We start from the raw sequence: 18,898 nt of genomic DNA on the forward strand, positions 1-18,898 counted from the left end.
AGGTACAAGTCACTGTGTAGATTTTCCCCTCTTGAATAAATACCCAGGAGTGCAATTGCAGGGTCTTATGTTAAATGTATGCTTATCTTTTTATTAAAAATTTTTTTGTTTCAATTTTTAATTTAAATTCTAGTTAGAATATGCTTATCTTTTTTTAAGATTTTATTTGAGGGAGAGAGAGAGAGCAAGAGTGAGTGAGCATGAGTGAGCACGAGCTGGGAGAGGGGCAGAGGGAGAAGCTGACTCCCATCTGAACATGGAGCCTGATGCGTGGCTCTATCCTAGGACCCTGGGATCATGACCTGAGCCGAAGGCATACACTCAGCCAACTGAGCCACCCAGGCACCCTATGTATATGCTTATCTTTATTTAAAAAAAAAAAAGTGAAACTGTTTTCAGAAGTGGCTGTATATTCCACCTGCAAGATAAGAGTTCAAGTTTGAATTGTTCCTATTTGGTATTGTCACTTCTTCAATTTCAGCCTGCATTTCCATGATGTCTAATGATACTGATAATAGTTTCTTACTAACCGCACATATCTCTTCTTTTATGAAGTGTCTGTTTAAATGTTTTGCCCATTTTTAGAATTGGACAGTTTTCTTATTGTAGGAGTTTTTAAAAAATATATATTCTGTCTACTGATTGTTTTCAGATACATTTTAAGAGTACTTTTTTTTCCTTCCCTTTTATTTTCTTAACTTTTTTTTTGAAGAATGGCATTTTGAATTTTCAAGTACAACTTAACAATTTTTAATTTTGTGGTTAGTGCTTTTTTACTAAGAGATCTTTGCCTGTCATAGGTTATGAAGCTCTTCTGTGTTTTCTTATAGAAGTTTTGTACTTCTGACTGTATATTTAGGTCTCTGATCCACTTTGATTTAATTTTTGTGTTTGATGTGAAGAAAGGATTGAGGATCAGTTTTTAAAATGTGGATATTCTGTTCCAGAGCTATCTATTGAAAAGACTCTCCTTTTTCCATTGCATTGTCCTGCTAACTTAATCAACTGACTGTGTACAACAGAATCTCTTTCTGGTCTTTTTTCTGTTCCATTGATTTATATATCAGTCTTACGCCCACATACGTTGTCCTGATTACTATAGCTTTTATAGTAAGGTTTCAGAGTAAGTAATGTGAATTTTTCAACTTTTTTCCTTGTCATGATTGCTTTGGCTAATCTAGGGCTTTTGCATTTTGATACAAATTTCAGAATCAGTTTGTCAATCCCTGTAGTTTTTTAATCACTCTGAGAAACTGCCCTGCAGAATCTAGCTAGCTGGGACATCTTAAACTGTGGTCATTATCTTGTCAATTCAAGATTGCTGGGTTCTTTTTGGGTTCCTTATCCCTGTGCTGTGATGTGGAAATTGCTTTCTGGCAGAAAAGCCTGGGTAGTGGTAGGATTCATGTTGTTGCCTCTTCCCTCCCCCTGCCCCCAATTGTTTCCCGTATCTCAGGGACCACAATTTTTCACTTCCTGTTCTCTGATACCTGAATATAGTTTGTTATAATTTGTCCTGTTCACTGTAGGATAGCATTTGTTACTTTCTCCGATTGAAGAGAAGTCCCACAATTGATTCTTGGGTTCATTAAAAAAAGGCTCTTCTCATGTATTGGCCGATTTATAGTTTTTGTTTTTGTTTTAAAGATTTTATTTGTTTGACAGAGAGACACAGCGAGAGAGGGAACACAAGCATGGGGAGTGGGAGAGGGAGAAGCAGGCTTCCTGCTAAGCAGGGAGCCCAATGCCGGGGTCGATCCCAGGACCCTGGGATCATGACCTGAGCCTAAGGCAGACGCTTAACGACTGAGCCACCCAGGTGCCCCCGATTTACAGTTTTTTTTTTTTTAATTTTTTTAGCATATGTGCCAAAATATGTGTTTGTTAACCATAAAAATCTTTTTTTTTTCTTAAATTAACACAATGTATTATTTGTTTCAGGGGTACAGGGAACCATAAAATCTTCTTTGAGCATTTAAAAAATATACATATATATTTTTAAAGATTTTATTTTATTTGTTTGACAGCAAGAGAGACAGTGAGAGAGGGAACACAAGCAGGGTGAGTGGGAAAGGGAGAAGCAGGCTCCCCGCCGAGCAGGGAGCCCGATGCAGGGCATGATCCCAGGACCCCGGGACCACGACCCAAGCTGACGCAGGTGCCCAATGACTGAGCCACCCAGGCGCCCCCCAAAAATATTTATTTTAGAGTGTGTGTGAGCAGGGGCAGGGGTTGGGAGGGGCTGAGGGAGAGAATGAATCTTCAAGCTGACTTCCTGTTGAACGTGGAGCCTGATGTGGGGCTCAGTCTCATGGCCTGTGAGATCACCACTGAACCAAAACCAAGAGTTGGATGCTCAACTGACTCAGCCACCTAGGTGCCCCGAGCATTTTTTAAATTATTTTTTTATTTTTATTTTTATTATTATTATTTTTTAAAGATTTTATTTATTTATTTTACAGAGAGAGAGAGACACAGTGAGAGAGGAAACACAAGCAGGGGGAATGGGAGAGGGAGAAGCAGACTTCCTGCTGAGCAGGGAGCCCGATGCGGGGCTCCATCCCAGGACTCTGGGACCATGACCTGAGCCGAAGGCAGACGCTTAACAACTGAGCCACCCAGGCGCCCTTGAAAGTGCATCCTTCTTTAAGCCTTGCTTTTCCTCCTATAGGCTGGTTGGCAAAGGACAGTGAAATAGCCAGCATGCAAAACTACTGTTGATGTATGGCTGAGGATGTTGGTGATTTCATAGCATTCTGGGCACTGTGCTTCCATGAAGTGTAGGAATTGGGGATCCACACCATGTGCTGCTTCTCATCTTCCCTGGGATGGAGGAAGTCCTTAGTAAGGGGCATGTTCTCATGAGGAGATAGTCACCACTGGAAAGTAGTTCAGCACTTTAAAGATGTTATTCCATTGTCTTGTTGTTTCTGAAAAGATAACTTTTATCCTTGTTCCTCTGTATGTGTGATCCTTTTTCTTACGGCTGCTTTCAAGATTTTCTCTTTTTGTTTTTAAACAGTTTGTGCTGTACTCAGGTCTAATTTCTTTGTGTTTGTTTTCCTTGGGATTCTTTGAGTTCCTTTGATGTATATAGGTTGGTGTTTTCATTAAGTTTGGGGAAGTTTTCCCATTATTACCTCAAGTATTTTATTCTTTTCCTCCTTCATCCTGATTTCTCTGACTCCAAATATTGTTTGTTAGATCATTTGATATTTCTTGCATATACTTAAGGCTCTGTCCATTTTTCTGCAATTCTTTTCTTTTCCTTAGGCTCAGTTACTTTTTTCTGTCATTTCCAATTTGAGTAATATTCAAAAATAAAATGCTTTTTGTCTCATCTTGCTCTTACAACCCACGGTAGAAAGGGGCTTAAGAAGAGCTAATGGCTTTATCAAAGTTGTATAACTAATTTGTGGTGTCATTGAATTAGAACCTAAATCTTGATTCTTTGCAAATTTCAGACCATTTTCTTTCTGTAATTTGTGAACTTTTATCTTGTAATAAGTTGCTATCTTGTTAAATGTTCATGCTGCTATGTCTAGGAGTAGGGGTGGTGGTAGGGGATTTTCATTCATTTTCTGCAATTTTACAATGTTTAAGTTCTTCTTTGCTTTAAAAAATGATTTTCAGTGGAAGAATTTAAGTATCACTGAATTCAGTAATACCTTAAGAACTAATCTTTTAGATGACATTCCCCAGCAGTGAAAATATGTCTATGGTTATTCAACAGAAATTCATCTTTAACCACAGAAGTTTTAAAATCATGAGTTTTTAGACTCTCAGGTTATGATATCATTCATGGCCTTGGAAATTAACTCTTTCAAGTACTGTCTCTTACCAGTCTTTTTCACATGAAAATTCCTTAAACCAGTTCTTGTGTCATCTTAATTAAAATGAGACCACTATGTAGTTGGATAAAGGAATGAAGATATATTGCCAAGGTCAGGATAATTAATAAGTGCCTTTATATCACATTTTACTAACATTTTAGTTTCTAAAAAGTTCTATCATAACCTTCTAGAGAATTTGATATTAAAAAGGTATTATTAGTAGCTGGGGCGCCTGGGTGGCTCAGTCGTTGAGCGTCTGCCTTCGGCTCCCTGGGATCGAGCCCCGCATCGGGCTCCCTGCTTGGTGGGAAGCCTGCTTCTCCCTCTCCCACTCCCCCTGCTTGTGTTCCCTCTCTCGCTATGTCTTTCTGTAAAATTAATAAAAAATAAAATCTTAAAAAAAAAATAAAAACGTATTAGTAGCATATGAATGGCATTCTAAATTTTAAGGACTATATCTCTGTCCTTCAGTTTAATTTGAAATTGAATTACTAAAGTTTAAAGATAACTTTTAATTATAAGTTCTGCTTTTATTATGCCTTATAATTAAAATGAGTCAGGCTCACAGACATCTTGTAAAGCAGCTATTACTGAAAAAGCAATTTAAGGAAATTCTTTTAGGTTTATATTTTATATATATAGAAAAATTGACATTTGTTAATTTCATCAATTGCCTGCCTAACTATAACACCCCTTAAATTTAAAGCTGGAAAACACAGTTTTTTGTTTTTTTTTTTTGTTTTGTTTTTTTGTTTTGCATGGGAACTAGGAGTGGTAGTAGTCTCACTTTGACATCAGTTTTCTCATTAGGATCAATTTGCTTGTTTTTTAGAACATCACAGGTTCTTTCCAGCTTAAGTTTCTATGATTCATGGATCTAGTTCCTCATTATAGAGCCTTTTAGTTAATCCTGCTGTTTCTCCCCCGCTCACTATAAATGCATGTTGATTGCTTAGATTAGGAGATGAAAGTATTGGTAAGGTGAAGGTACTTAAAACTTTTTTAAAGGTGATGTACAGGGATGGGTCAAGAATCTACAGTCATTGGTGATCTGGTAAGGGCCATTCTTCTTCTTCTTCTTCTTTAAAGATTTACTTAGAGAAAGAGTGTGTGAGCATGAGCATGTGTGCACACAAGCAGGAGGGGCAGAAGGAGGAGAGAGAATCTCAAGCAGATGATGCGCTGAGCGTGAAGACCAGGTGGGGCTCGATCTCATGACCCCAAGGTCATGGCCTTAACTGAAACCAAGAGTTAGTCACTCAACTGACTGTGCCACCCAGGCATCCTAAGGGCCATCATTCTTAACTGTTTTCTTTTTGTTAAAGACTAGTAGGAATTTCTAGTTAATGTGACCAGAAAACAGTAACTTCTTACTGGAAACTTAAGCTGGGCCATTGAAAGACAGTTGTTAGAACAGCTGTAGACAGTGCAGTTACACTCGGATTTCACGAAAAAAGGAGTAAACTATTTGTTTATTTTTTGGTTGAAATGGTTAAGAGCTTGGGCTCTGATGTTGGAAAGACTTGCATTTAATTTGTAATTCCATCACTTACTAGATGTATGACCTTGGGTGAGTTATTTTCCTTCCCCATACCTGTTTTCTCATGTAAAAGAGGGATAAATTTGAACTCTACTTTTATCTGTTCTTTATATCTGAAATAGGGATTAAAATGGGAGTAATAAATGGAATGCCCTCAACACAGTATCTGGCTCAAATGTTAGATTAAATATATATTCACTTAACATTAACTTAACATTTTTAACTTAACATTAGTGTTTTTTAATTTAACATTAAAATTATGCAATATTTTATATAAACAGGAGTATATATGTGCTATGAAGTGTACTTCGGAAAACACCTATGAACCCACTACTTAAGAACTGGAAAGTTGCTAGGTATACCAGCTCCCTGTGTGTTTCTCCATCTTACTCTTCCTTCTGCTTCTGTCCCAGAAGTAATAGATACCGTAATTTATTTGCTAAAAACTTAAAAAAAAAACCACACGTGTGTGTTCTTGAACCATGTTTAGTTTTTGTTTTTAGCTTTACAAAAATGAGTGTAATGGACTTGCTTTTTATTTTACTTTTTAAAGATTTATTTATTTATTTGTTTGTTTATTTATTTACGGGGAGGGACAGAGGGAGAGAGAGAAATCTCTAGTCGACTTCCCCTGAACTTGGAGCCTGACTTGGGACTCCATCCTATGACTCCAAGACCACGACCCCAGCCGAAATCAACAGTCGCCTGCTCAACCGACTGAGCTACCCAGGCGCCTCTAATGTACTTGCTTTTTTTTTTTTTTTAAAGATTTTATTTATTTATTTGAGAGAGAGAGAATGAGAGATAGAGAGCACAAGAGGGAAGAGGGTCAGAGGGAGAAGCAGACTCCCTGCCGAGCAGGGAGCCCGATACGGGACTCGATCCTGGGACTCCAGGATCATGACCTGGGCCGAAGGCAGTCGCTTAACCAACTGAGCCACCCAGGCGCCCCTAATGTACTTGCTTTTTAAAAAAAACTTTGATTGCTTATAATATTCACCCATGTTGTGTATAATTTATTTTTGCTACTACTATATTGTTTTGTATGGCTTTATTTTTTAAATTTGGGATGGATGGTCATTAGTGTCCTCTGGTTTTTGATGTATAAATGAAATGTCAATGAACATTTTTGTGTATTTTGTTGCAAGATTATTTTTATTGCCCTAAAGTTTTTAAATATAAATTTGACTTTAACTGCCCATGTACTAAATTTGCTTTTCCTGTAGAACTTCTTTAGAAAAAGTAAATTTTCTTATTGAAATAGCCCTCTTTTATTAGCTAATTTATCTTATACAAGTCATTTATTATTTATCACAGGATTAGCAATATGCACTATTTTCCTTACATAACTTTAAGTATAGTTTATATTCAGTAAAATGCACCAGCCTTAAGTTTATAATTTGCCGAGTTTTGACAAATGTCACCATTACCACAATCATGATATAAAACATCCCCACCATCCTCTGAAGTTCTTTTGTCCTTCTGTGCAGTCAGTCCACTGAGATAGCTGGCAGCCTCTGGGCTACTTTAAGTCGTTAGTTTTGCCTTTTCTGAATTTCATATATATGGTATTCCCCTTATTTATATAATGTACTTTTTGTAATTTTCCACTGTCATCGGATATTCTGTTCTTTTTCGCCTTTCAGTTTTGTAAGCTTGTATTGATCTTTAAGCTCACTAATTTTATTTTTTTTTCTTCCTCAGCTGTGTCCCGTCAACTGATGAGCCCATCAAAGGCATTCATTTCTGTTAGTGTTTTTGATTTCTAATATTCCCATTTGCTGCTTTCTCATAGTTTCCATCTCTCTGCTTATATTACCCATCTGTTCTTGCTTGTTGTCCACTTTTTCCATTAGAGTGCTTAGTATATTAATCATAATTAAAATCCCACAATTGGTTTCCAGTTTTTTTTTTTTTTAATGTTTTTAAAGAATCTGGCTTCTTTCCTGTTTGCTAGCAAATTTTAGAGGCTTCTTTGGATATGTCATCAAAATCTGCTTTCACTTACCAGCGCTCATGATTTCTCATTTAAGAATATAAGTGACCACATAAAAACTTGATATATGTTCATAGCAACATTATTTATAATAGCCAAAAAGAGGAAACAACTTAAATGTCCATCAGCTGGTGAATAGATAAATAAAATTATAGTTCCACACAGTTAAGTATTCACAAATAAAAAGAAATGAACTACTGGTATATGCTATAACATGGATGAATTTGAAAGGATTATACGAAGTGAAAGAAGCCAATCACAAAGGACTAGATATTGTATGATTCCATTTGTATGAATTTTCCAAAATAGATGAATCATTAGAGACAAAGTAGATTAATGGTCTCCCTGGGGTGGGAGAGAGGTGGTATGAAGTGGGGGAAAAATGGGATTACACAGAGAACAGTGAGGAGTACTGGGCTTCTTTTTTGGGATAATGAAAATGTTCTAAAATTGTGATGATTGTACAACTCTGAATTTATTAAAGGCATTGATTGGATACTGCAAGTGTGTGGTTTGTGAATTATATCTGTATAAAGCTGTGAAAGAATATACCTGATATATTCTTTCTATTGATGACTGAATATTCTATATTCAGAGAACATAAGATCTCTGTACCGCCATAAAGGAATTTTCTGGAAAAATATTGTTATTTTTCTCACGGCACTTACCTCAGAAGGTTTGCTATCTATCCCAAACATTTCTTGGTTTCAAAAACAACACATTAATTGAAACCTCAAGGTTTTCTAAAATAGTCAGTCTCTAATTATAGGGCTTATGTTAACTCCAGCACCGTATCTTTTTCATGTATCAAGAAAATATATGTCAGAGACTTTTAGAAAATTACTTATTTTAGAGAGAGAGAGAATGCGAGTGAGTGGAGGGGGGAGGGACAGAGGGAGAGAGAGGATGAATTCTCAGGCGGACTCCTCGCTGAGCGTGGAGTCCGATGCGAAGCTCAGTCCCAGAACCCTGAGATCTTGACCTGAGCCGAAACCAAGAGTTGGATGCTCAAACGACTGAGCCACCCAGGTGCCCATGTCAGTCTTCCTTAAAAATTAATTCATTATATGTTAATAAAAAAAAATGAATTCAAAGTCATACCCAGACCTATCTGCACTTTTCTATTTGTCCTTTAAGTGTTTATAAGATGCCTATGGGCATCTTATAGTAGTACATCCAGAAATTTTGCTCTTAAGCGTGTAACATCCATTTAAAAAAGTACCCAGAAAGCCATAATTTCGGTGGATCTGCTGTTTTAGGGCTGATGAAGTGCTATGGTTATAAGCGGAAAAACCAAAGTTATTTTACTTTAGATAATCTGACCACACAGTCCCTTACTGCCTTTTTATTTTTTCTTTAGGTTTTTTAAGAGGCTCCTTCTGGGGAAGGAATATTTAAACTGTGGGGATTATGTGATGATATGTAGGAGAATATTAATGCATTTATAGTGTAAAAGCTTAAACATTTTAGGGGTGCCTGGGTGGCTCAGTTGGTTAAACATCTGCCTTTGGCTCAGGTCATGATCTTAGGGTCCTGGGATCAAGCCCCATGTCAGGCTCCCTGCTCAGTGGGGAGACTGCTTCTCTCTTTCCCTCTGCCCTTCCACCCCCACTGGTTCTCTCTCTCGCTCTCAAATAAATAAATAAATAATCTTAAAAAAAAAAAAAAGCTTAAACATTTAATGTTGATCAAACAGCAACTTACTTTAAAAAGAAACTTTTTTGAGCGTAGGTTCCATACTGTACAGAGATGCTTTTTTTTACATTTTATTTATTTGTCAGAGAGAGAGAGAGAGAGGGAGAGAGCACAAGCAGGGGAAGTGGCAGGCAGAGGGAGAAGCAGGCAGGGAGCCTGATGTGGGGCTTGATGCCAGGACTTTGGGATCATGACCTGAGCCAAAGGCAGACGTTTAACTGACTGAGCCACCCAGGCACTCCAATAGTTGTGTTCTTGTTATTAAAGCCAAAGACTGAATGTTAAGCTGGTTTGCTTTAGATGAGGCTTTCAGAATATGTAGAGAAAATTGTTAAGATTTTAAGATCCATCTTTGACTCGAACAACAAACTGAACCGCCCTAAATCCAGTCACTGTTTTTTTTGCTCTTGGTGAAAATGGATGGAGATAGGTTTTAGTAGTTGTTTATAGTCAAGGCTCATAAAAAGGGCAGTTTTATTGGATTTGGAAAATATAGACATAAAAAATTTGTCACATTGGTAATAACATAGCTCTTGTAGTACTTAATTTTGTAACTTAATTAAGAAATATAATTGTCCTAAATATCAGCTCAGCAATCTAGAAAGTGAACTGCTGTACAAATAGTCCATTTTATACCACTGTTATAAATGACTCTATCATATGCCAGACTCTCAGAGTAATTACTTTCTTATGATTCTGTCTTTGTTTCCAAAACCTGTTTTAATAAGAATGTTTTTGAATCTGTGTAATATTTAACATATAAAGCCTGCGTTATTTTGAAGTTGATACTGAAAACCTCTAAACTTCTGACCTTGAATAGAATTTGATATGTATAACCATTACATGCAGCTGCTGGATTCAGAATTGCCTTTTCTGGGACTCTGCTTTGTGAAAATGTGTATTGGACATGAGTGTATGGCAGCTGACATTTATCAAGGATAACAGGAGCCTTACTCATTTTCACATTTTAAAGTAACTTTGAAAGCTTTGCATGTGCACACATGCTCAACATATGTTCCTAAGATTTAAATACATTTTTCATCATGTATCAAACCAATTTCAGTCTTTAATGAGCTTCAACGTTAAACTTACTCTGTGTGAGTACACAAACATCTAAAGATCAACAGTGTAGGATATTTAATTCACTTCCATAGAATTTTATCTTTCATACTTTAAAATTATTACAAGTAAAAATGTACCTCTTTGTATTCTGGGTAGCACTCTTGTTATGTAATGTGTTATTTGGCATTTCTTTCATTCCCCTCCTATAAAATTTGGCCCTAATGTAGAAAACTGGATTATAGAAATTATTTATTTTCTTTTTTTTAAAGATTTTATTTATTTATTTGAGAGAGAGAGAATGAGAGATAGCACGAGAGGGAAGAGGGTCAGAGGGAGAAGCAGACTCCCTGCTGAGCAGGGAGCCCGATGTGGGACTCCATCCTGGGACTCCAGGATCATGACCTGAGCCAAAGGCAGTCGCTTAACCAACTGAGCCACCCGGGCGCCCCGAAATTATTTATTTTCTTAATGGTATATTGCTCTTTTTGAAAAGATTTTTATGGAGCTAGTTATTTTACTGGAGGGTGACATAAATTGGGATTGCATGATTTTTAGTCTTTGTTCTTAGCCTTTTAAAATTTTCTTTAAAGATAGATTGTGATGATAATTTAAAAAGAATTCTAAAATAAAACTGCAAAATTCATAATGTGTTGGCAAACTTGTTAATTAAAATAACACCTTTAAATGGTTGGTATGGGTTTCAGACACTGCAGCCCTTCAGTATATTGATATGTAGATCACACTGACTTGCTGCAAGGTAACAGGAGACATGCTTTGACTTCTGCAGATAAATTGGCCATGCACAGCTGTAATCCTACTGTCTTTTCGTTTCCAGATGTGATTGAATAGTATAAGGCCTTTGATACCTAGGTCCTGGGTAATAAGTTGAAACTTAATTTTTTGTGTGTATGTGAGTTTTTACTTGGGCTTTTGATAAGCCTGTTTCGTGGTATGAAGGTACCATGTAAATTCTGGATGTTTTATTACTTAAATAACTCTCTCTGAATTTGAAATATAAGAAGGCTGAGTTCCATTTTTTTCCCCATTTTCCTTGTGGCAGTTAGTAAGGAAGTCATTTTATTAAGAGTGATAAATAGTAAAAAGAGTTTTAAATTTAGACTAGTTAAATTGCCAGTGTCTTTACATTTTAAAAAATGCAAAGCAATTATGAATTTTAACAAGAGTTTTCAAAGAAATCATCCTTAATCACTTGTGACCTAAGTGCCCTTACTGTTTCTCCAAATTCTTTTCATATAGAAATGCACCATATTAGAGAGGTTTAAAGAAAATACTTGAGGGATGCCTAGCTGGCTCACTTAGTAGATCATGTGGCTCTTGATCTCGGGGTCATGAGTTTGAGCCCTACATTGAATATAGAGATCACTTAAAAATAAAGTCTTTGAAAAAATAAAGAAAATACTTGAAATGTTTGCATAAGAACAGTTTATTACTATTACCAAAACTTCATTTGTAGATATTAGTATCTTTGAGAATTTAGTACTTCCCGAAAGACATCTCTTTATAATCCCCTCCTAGGTACCAAGGTTTAGGCAATTTGCAAAAGTTTTTCAGCCAGTGTGGGAATTAGAAAACCAGTACATTGTTTCCTGAATTCATGTGGGTTGTAAATGTAGGTACTTTATAATCACAGAGGCAAAATTCTATTTTCTCTAATAACCTTGGTTCTGTCTGTAAATCATGAGATTCTTTAAGGAGCCATTTGTTAAGACTTCCATGTGCTCAGATAAGCTTTGTTTTGGTCTATGGTTTTAATTATTTCAGCAACCTTGTAAAGATGTAGTATGTCCTGGGGCACTTGGGTGGCTCAGTCGGGTAAGTGTCTGACTCTAGATTTTGGCTCAGATCATGATCATATAGGGCTCGGTGGTGGGCATGGTGCCTGTTTAAGATTTCCTCTCTCCCTCTACCCCTCCCTCACCCCTCTGCCTCTCTTAAAAAAAAAAAAAAGACTGGTATGTCCATTTTAGAGAATAGGAAATTGAGCTTCAGAGACTTAAATTTGGTGATATTGTGCTGGGGCTTAGATCAGCTGTGAAGTCTTTTCCCTTTATTTCACTGTGCTGCATTCGATTTGAATTCATCAGTTTTCTTATCCACTTCACTGATTGTGTGTGTGTGTGTTTTGTGTTGTGTCTAGTCTAGGAATTAATTCTTCACTGAGTTTTCAGATATGGATTTAAGTATCCCATGCTAACTAAGTTAGGATATTTGGTGCTCGCATAATGGGTGATACTCTCTTTTTATACTTTATATTTTATGAAGGTTTGTAATCCAGTCTTTTCATAACGATTTATTCTGTTTTCATTTATTTTTTTTCATGGCAGTCAAATTTTTATCTCTTAAGGATCATAAGCATTTATTTTAAACTTATTTAAAGATTTCATTTTATTGGGTGGTGAATTCATCTTCCAGTATTGATGAATTTCTTGGTCAACTTTCTTAGTTCTGTTTTCACATACACTTGGGAATTTTCATTTACAATTTGCATCTTAAATGGGAAATTTAGTTTTCCTTTTGTTCATTTGGTGCTCTCCATGTGACCCCCTCTCCCCGGCTCGGTACCCCTAGCTCTGTTTTTGTTGCCTTCTCCCATATCCACTTTACCTTCAGTCTAGGTCCAGGACTCCAGTCTGAAATATTCTTGCAATACTAGAGAGATGATGACTCTTCTACACTGCAGGTTGTAGTTTGATGTGATCAGTAACTCGTTACTGATGATCATAGCTTCTCTTCATTTTCCTTTCAGCAATTTTTTGGTTTTGTTTTTACCTATGAGCCTTGCTTTTGGTCCTCTTACCTTGTGCATGATTGGATTTTCTTAAAAAGCAGTTGCTAGTTTCTGGTCCTGAAATTCAGTGGGTTCATGGAGTCATCAATTCATTATTGTATGTTTGCTCTGTGTTTTGGTCCACAGACATATTTGTTAGGTTTGAGCATTTCTGTGTCTTCCAAAATTAATAAAAAATATGTACTTTATTTGTCATTATTATATTTAGAGCAGAGGGGAAGAGTGGTTGGTTGAGAGCGGTAGTCCATTATGTCATCTTATCAGAAAGTCCTGTACTTTTAAAAAAATTTTATTGATTTTTAAATTTTAATTCCAGTGTAATTAACATAAGTGTTAGTTTCCAGTGTATAATATGGTGATTCAACAATTCTGTACACAGGTCAGTGCTCATTGTGATAAGTGTACTCTTAATCCCATCACCTGTTTAACCCACCCCCCTACCCACCTCCCCTTTGGTTTCTTGGTTTCACTCTCTTGGCTTTCCTTTGTCCATTTGTTTTGTTTCTTAAATTCCACATATGAGTGAAATCATATGGTATTTGTCTTTCTCTGACTTACTTCGCTTAGCATTATACTCTAGCTCCATCCATGTTGTTGCAAATGGCAAGATGTCTTTTTTTTTTTTAAGATTTCATTTATTTATTTTAGAGTGTAAGAGCGAGCGGGGGTGGGGGGCAGAGGGAGAAGGAGAGAGAGGATCTCAGGCAGACTGTGTGCCGAGTGTGAAGCCCAGTGTGGGGCTTGATCCCACAACCTTGAGATCACGACCTGAGCTGAAACCGAGAGTCAGACGTCTAACCGATTGAGCCACCCAGGTGCCCCAAAATTTCATTCTTTTTTATGGCTGAATAGTATTTCATTGTACACATACACACACCCCATGTCTTCTTTATCCATTCATTTATTGATGGACGCTTGGGCTGCTTCTATAATTTGGCTGTTGTAAATAATGCTGCAATAAACATAGGGGTGCATGTAACCTTGTGAATTAGTGTTCTTTTATTTTTATGGGTAAATACCCAGAAGTGCAGTTAGTGGATTATATGGTATGGTAGTTTTTAACTTTTTGAGGAACCTCCATACTTCCACAGTGGCTGCACCAGTTTGGATTCCCATCAACAGTGTACTAGGGTTCTTTTTTTCCCACATCCTCACCAACACTTGTTTCTTGTGTTTTTGATTTTAGCCATTCTGACAGGTGTGAGGTGATATCCATTGTGGTTTGAGTTGCTTTTCCCTGATGATGATTGATGTTGAACGTCTGTTCATGTGTCTGTTGGCCATGTTTAGGTCTTCTTTGGAGATATGTCTATTCATGTCTTCTGCCCATTTTTTAATTGGGTTATTTGTTTTTCATTTTGAGTTAAGTTCTTTATATATTTTGGACACTAACCCTTTATCAGATACTTCCTTTGCAGATATCTTCTCCCATTATCAGTATGTTGTCTCTAGTTTTGTTGATTGCTTGGTTTCCTTTGGTGTGCAGAAGCTTTTTTTTTTGATGTAGTCAGGAAGTCCTGTTCTTTTGATTTTACAACCTGGCTTATGTATATAGGTTGCAGATAGTAGATACTGAAATATTTATTAAATGAATGTGAAGAGGATCTTGGAGAAGCCATACCAGTTTCAGGCCTTCAATCCCACTCTTAATCTTAGTACAGTGGTTCTCAGAAGTGTGGTTCATGGTCCTCTGGGAGTCCCTGAGAACTTTTACAGGGTCCATACAGTTAAAACTATTTTCATAATAACCCATTATTTACCATTTTCATTCTTTTGATGTTTGCACTGGTGCAGATACAGTGGTACCGAAAGCTACTGGCACCTCAGCTTCAATCAAGGCAGTGGTGCTACAGACTATACTAGTGGTCATTACATACTTTACTTTCCTGCACTTAAAGGAAACAAACAAAGCAGCATTTCTCACTTAGGATTGTCCTGCATGAGGCAGCAAAATTTGCTCATTTCATTAAATCTTGACTCTTGAGTACTGTATTTTAAAAAATTCTGTTTGGTGAGAATGGAAAATATGCAGAAAGCACTCTGCCTACCATGGTTATCCTGGGGAACGACCCTTGTGTGATTGGTTTGTGTACTGAATTAGCCACTTTTTTCATGGAATACCATTTTTACTTGAAAGAACGACCAGCAAGCTCTGGTTATTGAAACCTGAGCATTTCGCAGACAGTTCTTGAAACTGAGCAAGATGAACCTATTACTTCAGGGAAAACCTCTGATGGTATTTGTTGACAGTGCTAAAATTTGAGTTCTCAAGTGAAAATTGTAATGTTGGTAAATCTGAATCTGCCACCATGAGTGTAACTGCTTCTCAGTACTTAAAGACTTTCAAGATGAGATGCATGGTGGGTGCCTGGGTGGCTCAGTTGGTTAAGCGACTGCCTTTGGCTCAGGTCATGATCCTGTAGTCCCGGGATCGAGTCCCGCATCGGGCTCCCTGCTCAGCAGGGAGTCTGCTTCTCCCTCTGACTCTCGTGCTCTCTATCTCTCATTCTCTCTCAAATAAATAAATAAAATCTTTAAAAAAAAAAAAGAGATGCATGGTGATATTAATATGGAGTTTTTGATATTGTATCATGAAATATATCAGTATTTTAAAATCTGCTTGATCAGTGAACTGATATGTTAAAATGACAATGTTTGATGTTACAAAATCATGCATGGGTAAAAGATTTGCTCAGAGTGTAAGCTAGGGGAGTATACTTTAATGTAATAGCGTGAAAGTTGATCAGTAGTTTCAGATTTCACTTTGCAACTAACCTTTAAGAAAGTACTTACTGCTTGTTGAGTTTTAGCATAATACCAAGGAAAATTATCTACAGTTTGCAAAAGGCTATTGTAATAGTCCTTTTTAAAAATAAGTACATGTCTCTGAGGCTGGATTTTCTTCATATGTTTTTGTCAAATTAACATATTGCAACATATTGAATGGAGAAGTAGATAAGCAAATCCAGCTATCTTCTTTAAGTCAGACATAAGATTTGTAAAAATGTAGAAACAGTACCACCTCTCTGTTTTGTTTCAGAAAATTTGTTTTCCATAAAATTGTGAAATTGTTAACACATAATGCGCTTGTTTTAAAATGAATTAATATTTCAAAATATTTAGAAGTTTAATTTTGAATATGGTAGATATTGATAGGTATAACCCACATAACAAAAGCTTTTTGGCGTTCCCAGTTTTTAAGAGGTAAACAAATCCCGGTATCAAAAAAAGGTTGAGAATCACTGATGTAGTGAATTTGGTTGGAACTCCAGAGGCATTTGACTTAAACCTTTCACCCTGCTTGCATATATTGGTTGTTTTGAAGCACATCTGAATTCTGCTATAGCTGTCTCTGTTCTGACCTACTTAAAACAGGAAGGGGGCCAGAGCTAACTAGTAAGCTTTGGCCATTTTCAAGGACATGCAGTTGTCCTTTACCCTGAATCTTGTAGTAGTAAGATCCAGATTGACTGCAGAAGGTTAGGACTTTGAACACTTGAATAACATTGTGTGCCGGATCTGATATGCAGTTGTTCCTGCTTTTGAATTAACAGGTCAGCTATTAGTTTCCAGTGGAGACCTTTCATAGCACATAGTACATTTTGGGATACTATATTTACTAGTTTGTTGATTATGGACCCTGGTCATTAGCTTATTGAAGGCAAAAAACCTTGTCTGTTTTGGTCAGCAGTTTATCCCAAGCACATGGCATAGGGAATGCAATCTCCTTTGTTTATGTATGTGGACAACACTCAGTATGTTGAAGAATGACCAGTTAAAAAATTTTTTTCCCTCTAGTTTTATTGAGAAATAATTGACATACTCCACTATATAAGTTTATGGTATACAGCTTGATGGTTTGATTTACGTGTATTATGGGATCAGTACAGTTGGTTCTGCTAACACCCATTTTCTCCTGTAGATACAATAAAAAGAAAAGAAAAAATTCTCCTTGTGATGAGAGTTCTTAGGAGCTACTCTCTCTCTCTGTTTTTTTTTTTTTTTTTTTTAAAGATTTTATTTATTTGACACAGAGCACAAGCAGGGGGAGCGGCAGAGGGAAAGGGAGAATCAGACTCCCCACTGAGCAGGGAGCCTGATGAGGTGCTCTGTCCCAGGACCCTGGGATCATGACCTGAGCTAAAGGCAGACGCTTAACTGACTGAGCCACCCAGGCGCCCCAGAGCTACTCTTAACCGCTTTCCTATATATCACCCAGCAGTGTTAGCTGTAGTTACCCAGTTGTACATTACATCCCTAGTGCTTAGTGACCACTCTGTAGATGTTTGCCGGTGGGTTTGGGTTTTAACCAATTTAGGTGTATGCCTGGTTTTACAGGAGGTCTTAATTAAATTTTTGCCTCTGATGTTCTTTAATAATAATGAGGTGTCCCCAGTCTTCATTTACTAGACACATGTAGGCTGGTTTTGTGAAATACAAAAAGTTCTTTAAAGTCATGAATCATGAAACTGACCTTTGAAAAGCGGTGGAGGAAAAAAAAAAACCAAGCTGTGTTTTATTTAAATTATTTAAGTGATGCTCTTTTTGTCCTATTCTTCAGTATTTTATATTCTTTCTTGCTGTAAATTTCTTTTCTGGTACAATCATGATCTAGAGGACGGATTTTTAGCTCCACATAGTAGTAGTATACTAGCTATATTTTGACGGGGATTTAGGGAGGCAATTGAGGCTCTTGTTCAATTAGACTTTGATACTTTTTAACATTTCTACCAGTGTTACCCTACCTTCCAACAGGTAAAGGATGTTAAGAGTGCGTCCTTATTTTCTTTTTTGACTTTGATATATATGTTCTCATTCAGTATTTGTATTTTTGTCATCCTGAAGTTGATAATGACTTAAAGATTTATTTGAAGAGAGAAATTCTGTTACCAGACGTATAACTTCTAGGAATATGGAAATGTTATTTTTAAAAAATGACTCTTTTGAATTTAAAGTTATTTAGGCTAGGAGTGGAATTACAATCAGTGAAGAGTAATATGCTGTGAGGTCAGAAAAAGAAAAAAGGCCCAGTGGAAACAGCACGCAAGGACTGAGCCACAGACTAACCTGCAGTAAAGATGATGACCCATTCAGGAAGTCTTTATGAGTCAGACTTGCCATGTTGTGTTGCTAGCGTTAGAGAACATCTGCTCCAGTGTCTTTGCTTTTATTAAAGATTTTTTTATTTTTAAGTAATCTCTACACCCAAAGTGGGGCTCAAACTCACAACCCCGAGATCACAAGTCCCACGCTCTCTGACTGAGCCCGCCAGGTGCCCCTCCTTTGTTTTTGCTTTTAAAGAAGCAAATCTAGCTAAGATGGGTTTACCCTTGATACATCTCTCTCACTCTCTTCCACCTTCAGTATTTTTCTTTGAAAAATTAATTCAAGTTGCTTTATCAACTTTTCATTTCCACATTGTTAATTTTTATAATGTTAGTGTCACAGGTAAACCCTCTGTAGCTACTTAAGTTTTTGATATTTGGTATCGGTGGACCGGGCTACCCTTCAGTACTGTAGCGGGGGAGTGTCTTGTTACTTTTAAGTTTTTCACTGTGCAAGTACTCTGGTTCAGGAGTATCAGTGCTGCTCTTGACTCATGGTTCCCATTCCCTGTAGCATTCATGGTGTGCATACTGCTACTTCCTGTCGTAGCTTTCCTTACCAGGTGGCTAATGTCCACTCTTAAGTATTAACATTTCTTTTAGTATCATTTTTTCTTCTCTGAGGCAGATGGAAAGAATGGGTTAGGAGAGAATGGGGCACATGCTGTGATCATTCACCCCCCCTTTACATCTTTATTGCCTGTTTATTGAATCTGTATCAGATTTTATTCCTGCGCTGTGCACATACTTCTCTAACCCCTGTTTATCTTAATCCAGTGCTTTACTACTACCTCGAGGGGGCTAAAAACTTTCTCTCTTGTTCCTCTCTCTTTCTCTGCTGCTTGTATTTTCATTATG

General features: G+C 36.9%; 1 protein-coding gene across 5 annotated transcripts in view; it reads left to right on the plus strand.

Annotated features, from left to right (window-relative positions):
• The window catches only part of NCOA3 (nuclear receptor coactivator 3), a 140,733-nt gene that overhangs the window by 79,339 nt on the left and 42,496 nt on the right, over window positions 1-18,898 (plus strand). Inside the window, exons 3-4 of one of the 5 annotated variants that reach the window (XM_027623791.2) lie at window positions 5,655-5,729; window positions 7,078-7,121. The exons of 3 other annotated variants lie outside the window; for them this stretch is intronic. The gene's annotated coding sequence lies outside the window, so the exon portion shown is untranslated. The remainder of the gene's footprint in view (window positions 1-5,654; window positions 5,730-7,077; window positions 7,122-18,898) is intronic. One more of the 5 variants, XM_027623789.2, reaches the window with a different exon arrangement.

This window comes from Zalophus californianus, chromosome 8 (assembly GCF_009762305.2).
Source record: "Zalophus californianus isolate mZalCal1 chromosome 8, mZalCal1.pri.v2, whole genome shotgun sequence".
Lineage (NCBI taxonomy): Eukaryota > Metazoa > Chordata > Mammalia > Carnivora > Otariidae > Zalophus > Zalophus californianus.